This window comes from Triticum dicoccoides, chromosome 7B (assembly GCF_002162155.2).
Source record: "Triticum dicoccoides isolate Atlit2015 ecotype Zavitan chromosome 7B, WEW_v2.0, whole genome shotgun sequence".
NCBI lineage: Eukaryota > Viridiplantae > Streptophyta > Magnoliopsida > Poales > Poaceae > Triticum > Triticum dicoccoides.
In genome coordinates, this window is record NC_041393.1 from 211,567,664 (window position 1) to 211,574,859 (window position 7,196).

Here is a 7,196-nt window from a genome sequence, read left to right on the forward strand (position 1 = left end):
AAATGCTTGGTATGTGTGGGATCTGACTATCTAGTTGTTTATTCTTAGTAGCCTCTCTTACCGGGAAATGTCTCCTAGTGTTTCCACTGAGCCATGGTAGCTTGCTACTGCTCCGGAACACTTAGGCTGGCCGGCATGTGTCCTTCTTCGTTCCTGTGTCTGTCCCTTCGGGGAAATGTCACGCGATGAATACCGGAGTCCTGTTAGCCCGCTACAGCCCGGTTCACCGGAGTCCTGCTAGCCCAGTGCTACAGCCTGGATTCACTCGCTAATGACCGACACGTTCGATGCTGGGTCATGGAAGCCTGTCCCTATAAGTTTGTGCCACTTTGGGTTTACGACTAGCCATGTCAGCCCGGGCTCCTTATCATATGGATGCTAGCGACACTATCATATACGTGTGCCAAAAGGCGCAAACGGTCCTGGGAAAAGGTAAGGCGACACCCGTGGGAATACCGTGCGTGAGGTCGCAAAGTGATATGAGGTGTTACATGCTAGATCGATGTGGCATTGAGTCGGGGTCCTGACAACTGTTGTTAGTTTGAAGCACTCCTCTGGTTTGAAGGATAGATACCTTTCTAGGATCAAGGATATATATGGCTTCTGCACAACGTCTCCATCATCATTATCAGTACATCCTACACAGGTGAGTTAGGATGCACTTGATCCCAGAAAGGTATCTATCCTTCAAACAAGAGGAGTGCTTCAAACTTACAACAGTACATAATATCCAACAAAAGAGGGTCGTGCTACAGCAGCAGAATACATGGCCCAGTCTAGATATCAGTATGAATCAAGTTGTGCATATTTGTTGTTGGCATGAACCGCATCGCTGCATGTCGTAACAGAATATTATTCTGTTACCCTTTTTGAACTGACGGTTTCAGGTGGTTGTACTGATGTTTTCGAAGCGGTTGAACTAATGCTTTCAGTTGTGTTTAACAGATCGTCTTCTTTAGTTCAAAAAAAATTTGTAATTTTTTTGTCGGAATGGGGCGTGTAATATATCGTTGGAAAGCTCTTGACAACCATATTTCAAGTATATATTGAACGTTTTTGCAAAATCATTATGGTTTAAGAGCAGTTTTGAAAAAACATTTTTTTCAAAACCGAAAACGTGAATCGTATTTTGGACTCAATTTTCAAACGGTTTGTCAAAGATCAGAAAATAAGATGGTGTTGGAAAGCTGGTGAAAATACACATCTTCCATATATGTATTGTTTTATCTAATTCTATATGATTTAAAAGTAATTTGAAAAATGGTGAAATTCTGGGTGAAACATATTTTCGCGATTTTTTGCAAACGGTTTGTCGGATTGACGCAAATGTTACGGCATTGGGAAGCTACAAAAAATGCGCAACTTTTTTGTATTGAAATGTTTTTCTAATTCCTTACGGTTTAAAAACTAATTCAAATACGGCTAAATTTTATTTTGAACGTGATTTTTTAAAAAAGTTTATCGAAATATGGCAAATAATATACCGTTGGATAGCTATCAAAAATGCGAAATTTAGTCATGTTGAACATTTTCCCTACTTCGCAACCGTTTAAGAGTAATTTTGAATACGGCATGACGGATCTTGTTGTTTTCTCGTCTGAAAAACAGAGTAGTCGTATTGATATATGTGTACGTTTGTACTGAACTATTTTTTTAGAGTAATTATGAATGGTTCCAAAAAAGGGTACTTGTACTGATGGTTGCATGGGTTTGTACTAAGCGTGTTTTCACTAACTAGACTTTGCTCTGTTTTTTGGGTAATATTTTTCTCGTAAGTTTTCAACGGTTTACTGTATCGTCGCCCCTGTACTTGTATGGTTTGTATCATCGAACTGAATGATATTTTATTCAAAAATAAAATGTGTTTTTTTAACTCAACATTTGTTTGACAATGTTGTTCTGAACTTCTCTCCTTTTACGACTTGTACTGAGGTACTTACTAAGCAGGATTTTCATGGTGTTTCTTTTTTTGCTTGAACTTTACAATTTGAATTTCTGCCATTTCTTTTATTCCGAACGGAACACCGTTTTTAACTCGTACTGAGGTACTTACTATGCCCGAACTGGGGTGGCTGTCACGTGTCTCAGCGTGTTTTGAACTCGATGATATTTTTTCATCAATTTACTTCCCATTTTTTTCGTCACACTTGAGAGAGTGATTAATAGGTTTACTTACTGGCCAGTAACACATGAACTCCTCAGGCAATAATACATGAACTACTAGGAACATAAATTTTCATCGTGCACTTGAAAACATAAAACATTACAGAAAGAGAAGCACCGAACAGTGAATGTAAAAATAACTCCCACGTCCATCATATACTGGGAGCTTCCACTTGAATAGGAAAATTTGTTTATCCCTCACCAATTAAAACATGAAACCTGAAGAAAGGAAGTATTGGTTTCTCATTGACATAATAACAAATAGGAGCACAAAATCATAGCTTTTCATCAATGTTAGCATGATGCATCATTGCATTTTTCTCGTTGTTGTTGTTGTTGTTGTTGTTGTTGTTGTTGTTGTTGTTGTTGTTGTTGTTGTTGTTGTTGTTGTTGTTGTTGTTGTTGTTGTTGTTGTTGTTGTTGTTGTTGTTGTTGTTGTTGTTGTTGTTGTTGTTGTTGTTGTTGTTGTTGTTGTCGTTGTTGTTGTTGTTGTTGTTGTTGTTCGTGTTGTTGTTGTTGTTGTTGTTGTTGTTGTCTTCCTGGACTATTGACAGTGCTCTTCTTGGTCATTTATTGTCATGGCCAATAATGCCTGAAAGTGCTCTTCCAGGTCTCCACTCTCCCAAAATCCCTAAAACATTAAAAATCAACAGATTTACACAACGAATATGGAAATGCACAAATGAATCTCCTCCTCAAGATCAGTGATGAAGGATGCAATAAATATCATCGACCAAATGCCAAAGCATATTATAAATGAGATACATGCTTCTCAACCCTTAACGAAGGCAAAAAAATTGATTTTTCAATGCATTATAGGCAAGAACGGATCCAAGTCAGAACTGATGCGATTTATTCCATCGAACCACTACGAAAGTTTTTCTATACTGTTACGTTTTTAACACACAAGTATTGAACTGTTTTGCTGCCTTTCCATTATGAATTGATGGCGTAATACATGTTGAACTGTTACTCAAGAGTGAAATTCAGAAATACATATATATTGGCATACTCCAAATAAGTGCATTTTCAGGAACAAAACTTTCTGAACCTTCTATACGAAAGAACTTGAACAATCAGTCCAAAACATGTTTCAAGTTGAACGATCATTTTCCTTACCGAGTGTTAAGGAAAATGAAACAAGAGACGAGCTCGACGGAGAACTTGGACTGAAGAACTTGCACACGGTGAGCTGCAGGGGATAAGGGAGGGTGGTAGTGCGCGGTGTTCTGAGGCGGAGAATGGAGGTGGAAGCAGGGGAGAACATCATTATATTAGGACTTTATCCTATTTTCAACACTAGTACACAGTCCCTGTACGTGCTATTCTCCCATAGGCATTAACACAAGCACCTTGTGTTTTAGGAAGAACAAGGCACTTGAATTAGAATAGACACTGAAGAAACTCGCTACAAAACATTACTTATTTGATGTAACTACATTTCTAGAATAGACACTGAAGAAACTCACAAGCACCTTATGTTGCTCAGTACACCATGTGATGTAACTACAAACTCCTTTTCTCTCTGAAAAAAGCATGATTCACAAATGACCTACATTTCTAGCATCCGTTCATACTTGTCATGAACTGATAGAATTACTCAAGTAGACCAAATTTGAACTAGATTAGAAGAAATTCTACAGAGCATCATTTCTAGCAGCAGTACATACTTGTCCTTTTACGGACTGATGGTAGATATACATGGCGAACTGCTATACCACCTACAAAGCATCATTTTTCTATGAGAAAACACAATTCATCATTTATCAAAATTATGAGTTTCTTTGGACATAACCAAAACAAGAATTTGAACAGCAAGGAGGAGCACGGCGACGGGCGTGTGGCCGGGAGGTTGAGTGGGGCGACGGTGGAAGTGGTGGAAGGTTGGCCCGAGGGTGGTGGCGGGCATTGCGTCGGGGATTGACCCACTTCGGATTTGGTGGAGTGGCCTGGAGTGAGTTTTGTTCTTTTGCTTTTTTCTGTTTGGTGTACTGGTTCGCTCTGAATCTAACAGTACATTTGTCTTGTAGATTTCCATTTGTCCAAAACAATAAGGAAACACTCCAATACTTAACAACTAATCTATTAGTACATCTAGAACAATTTCAATTTTCAGAAAAAACTTCCATTGATGTGTTATACTATGAATCTGTATATAGGACATGATGGGTCTCGGGATACTTTCAAAATAGGTTGCATCAGGGGAGAAATTACCTCTACCTCCTGCTTGGATAGAGGATACGTACTTCCAATACACGAACAACAGAACTGAAGTGGTTCTCGTCACCAGTCTGCAGTCGCTCCAGCCTCCCTCGTGCTGCATTCAAAGAGAAAATAAATTAGTGACAGAAAGGAGATTTAGAGAGGAAGAGAAACAGAGGAGGAGGGAATTATAATGAAGTGCAAGATCATTCTTTACTTGCAGCTGAGAAATGGACCAATGGTTAACTATAATGAAGTGTAGACATGGGGAAAAAGCAAACTCTAAACTATTACTTGCAGCTAAGAAAATGTTCAAAGAAAAATGAGATGGTGTTCTCACTGTGTGGGTGATCAATGGGTGTAGCGCTGGGAGAAGATGGTGGTCGCAGTTCCACTTGGACTGCGGTTAGAGCTCGACTTGGATGCATGGATGTTGTAGCCGAAGAAACACCATGGAGCTTTTCTAAAAACAAACTCTGAACTTTTCTGGAGCTTTTTGTTGAGCTGAAGTACATAAGCAAATACATGATGGCATCAAGAAAACAAGTGTCTAAATCATTTAGCAATAAAAGCGATGGTATGGAAAAATTGGATTAATGTTTTCCTCTCATTCCGATGGTACGGAAGAAACACCATATTTTTATTGAAATCGCATGAGTTCTGGTTTTTTGAACTCCTCTAGTGCTTTCACATGAACTGAGCAATAAGCAACATAATGTTTTTTCTCTAAACTTTATAGGGGATAAACACTTGAACTTATGAAATGATAGCACACCACGCACATTTGCTTCATACCTCTATCTCGTTGCTTGATGTGGTACACTTGCCACCTACTCGTTGTCACCGGTCGTACCCTACACACATCAGTAACCAATTAAGCATGCACCACAACACACCTAGGGTTGTATCTTCAGTACACTTTGAACTAATGATATAGTAGATTAGTAGCACAAGAAAACAATTCCGTAGTCACATCTTCAGAATTCTATAGGTACACCCCAGGACTTTTGAACTGATGACATGGTTGTTTTGGGTAGGCTGGAGCTGGAACCTTACATCTCATTTATATTGAGGTTCCATGTGACACTTGCTTCCCATTCAACCTTGCTTCCCATTTCATCAGTACTAGTATGACTCAATAATAAATTTAGAATTGTAGCACCGTTAAGGAAACAATGTCTAGAGCCACCATCGACGGACCACCGCCAATGGATCCTCGGTAACCCTGCTCATGGATGAGCAATAGCCGCAAGGATGAGCCCCGCTCATGGAGGAGCAAAAGATGCTCGTAAATGAACTTTTTGGGAGGATTTATATTCTTATGTGTGTACTGTTGTTTTTGCAAAGTGGACCTATGTTCTTATGTACTTTGAACTCTAAAGTCACACAACGCAAAAGCCAATGAACTTTTTTCATTTTCTTTCACATTTGGAACCACTAAGCTTTTTTTAAGGTGAACTTATATTTTTCATGCACCTTCCCATTTTTCAGATCATACTATATTTCAAAGCCTCGGTTATTTTGCATGAACTTTTTTAAGGAAAAGCTAGAAATATTTACTCAAAGTTCAGTAAAAGATTAAGGGAAATAAATTGTAGTGCCAATAGCGAATCCTCTGCCATTTTAGTGTTCATGCTCAATCCTAATTTCAGCATCATTATTAATGGAGTTAAAATCCTGATTTGCAAGTACCTCTGGATGCATCAATATACACTTAGCTAGGACTAGTTATTGTGAAATTAAAACTAAAAAGATTGTCCAATTCTCAGAAACATAACAACAAAGAGGTTATGGGCAGTAGAGCACATGTGCTTACCAAAATTCAAATGCACGCCTATCGCAATCTAAAATAATTATTGGAATCGAGAGAATTACAGAGGAATTTCTTCAATTCACAAAATCCATGGCATACAATAATTTCAGAATTGTAGACAACATCCTTGTCAGTACGACTCATCAGTACTAGTGCTCTTTTTTCCAAAAAAATGTGTGTTAGAATAGAAGCATTTTTCCTATATGGATGTTACTTTTAACATTAAGAATATTATTGATCAGTAATAGTATTGTATAAGTCGTACTGATCAGTACTTCTACTTGTCGTACTGCTGAACACTAGTACTGACCTAGCTAACACATGACGACCGGAAAGTAGACAAACTGAAACACATTCAAAAGTTGAACTGAAAAAAATGAAGTTCCCCTCACAAATATCAGATATCTGACGCAAAGCATAGTGGACTTATGTTCTTGTGTACTTTGAACTCTTAAAGGTCTAAAAATTGAACCTTTTTCCTTTGTGTACTTTGAAATCTTAATGCTTTATTGGCCACTGACCACACTCACTCACATGAGAGATGAAAAATGACAGAGAGCTCGATGAGGCAATTCTGTTTGGCATTTGATCAAACACAGGTAGGCCAAGAATTGCCATCACCGCATCGGTAGCTGCACGAATGCCTCCATCCAAACTTTACACTGCAATAAGGCTTGAACTGAATGAAATTGAGAACTTGAACTGAACTGAAAAAGAAGCTAGACTTGCTCCACTATACCACTACAATCTTTGAACCTCTTACAAGAACAGTGCCTCCTGGTATCATATAGGTACTAAGCAAAAGATTTTTTGTCAGCTAACTGAGCTCCCACGGTTCATCAAATTGTTCTAATGGTAAACTTTTAAAACAAAAATTCAACTCTCACAGGTACAAGAATGGACAGGTTCAATGCAAATAATTTCTGAGCAAACTAACTCTTGGCACGGGGTGTGGAAAGGAGATGGGGGGGTGCTCACTTGCGGGAAAGGAGGCATGGTGTCCGGCCGTGTAGGAGCA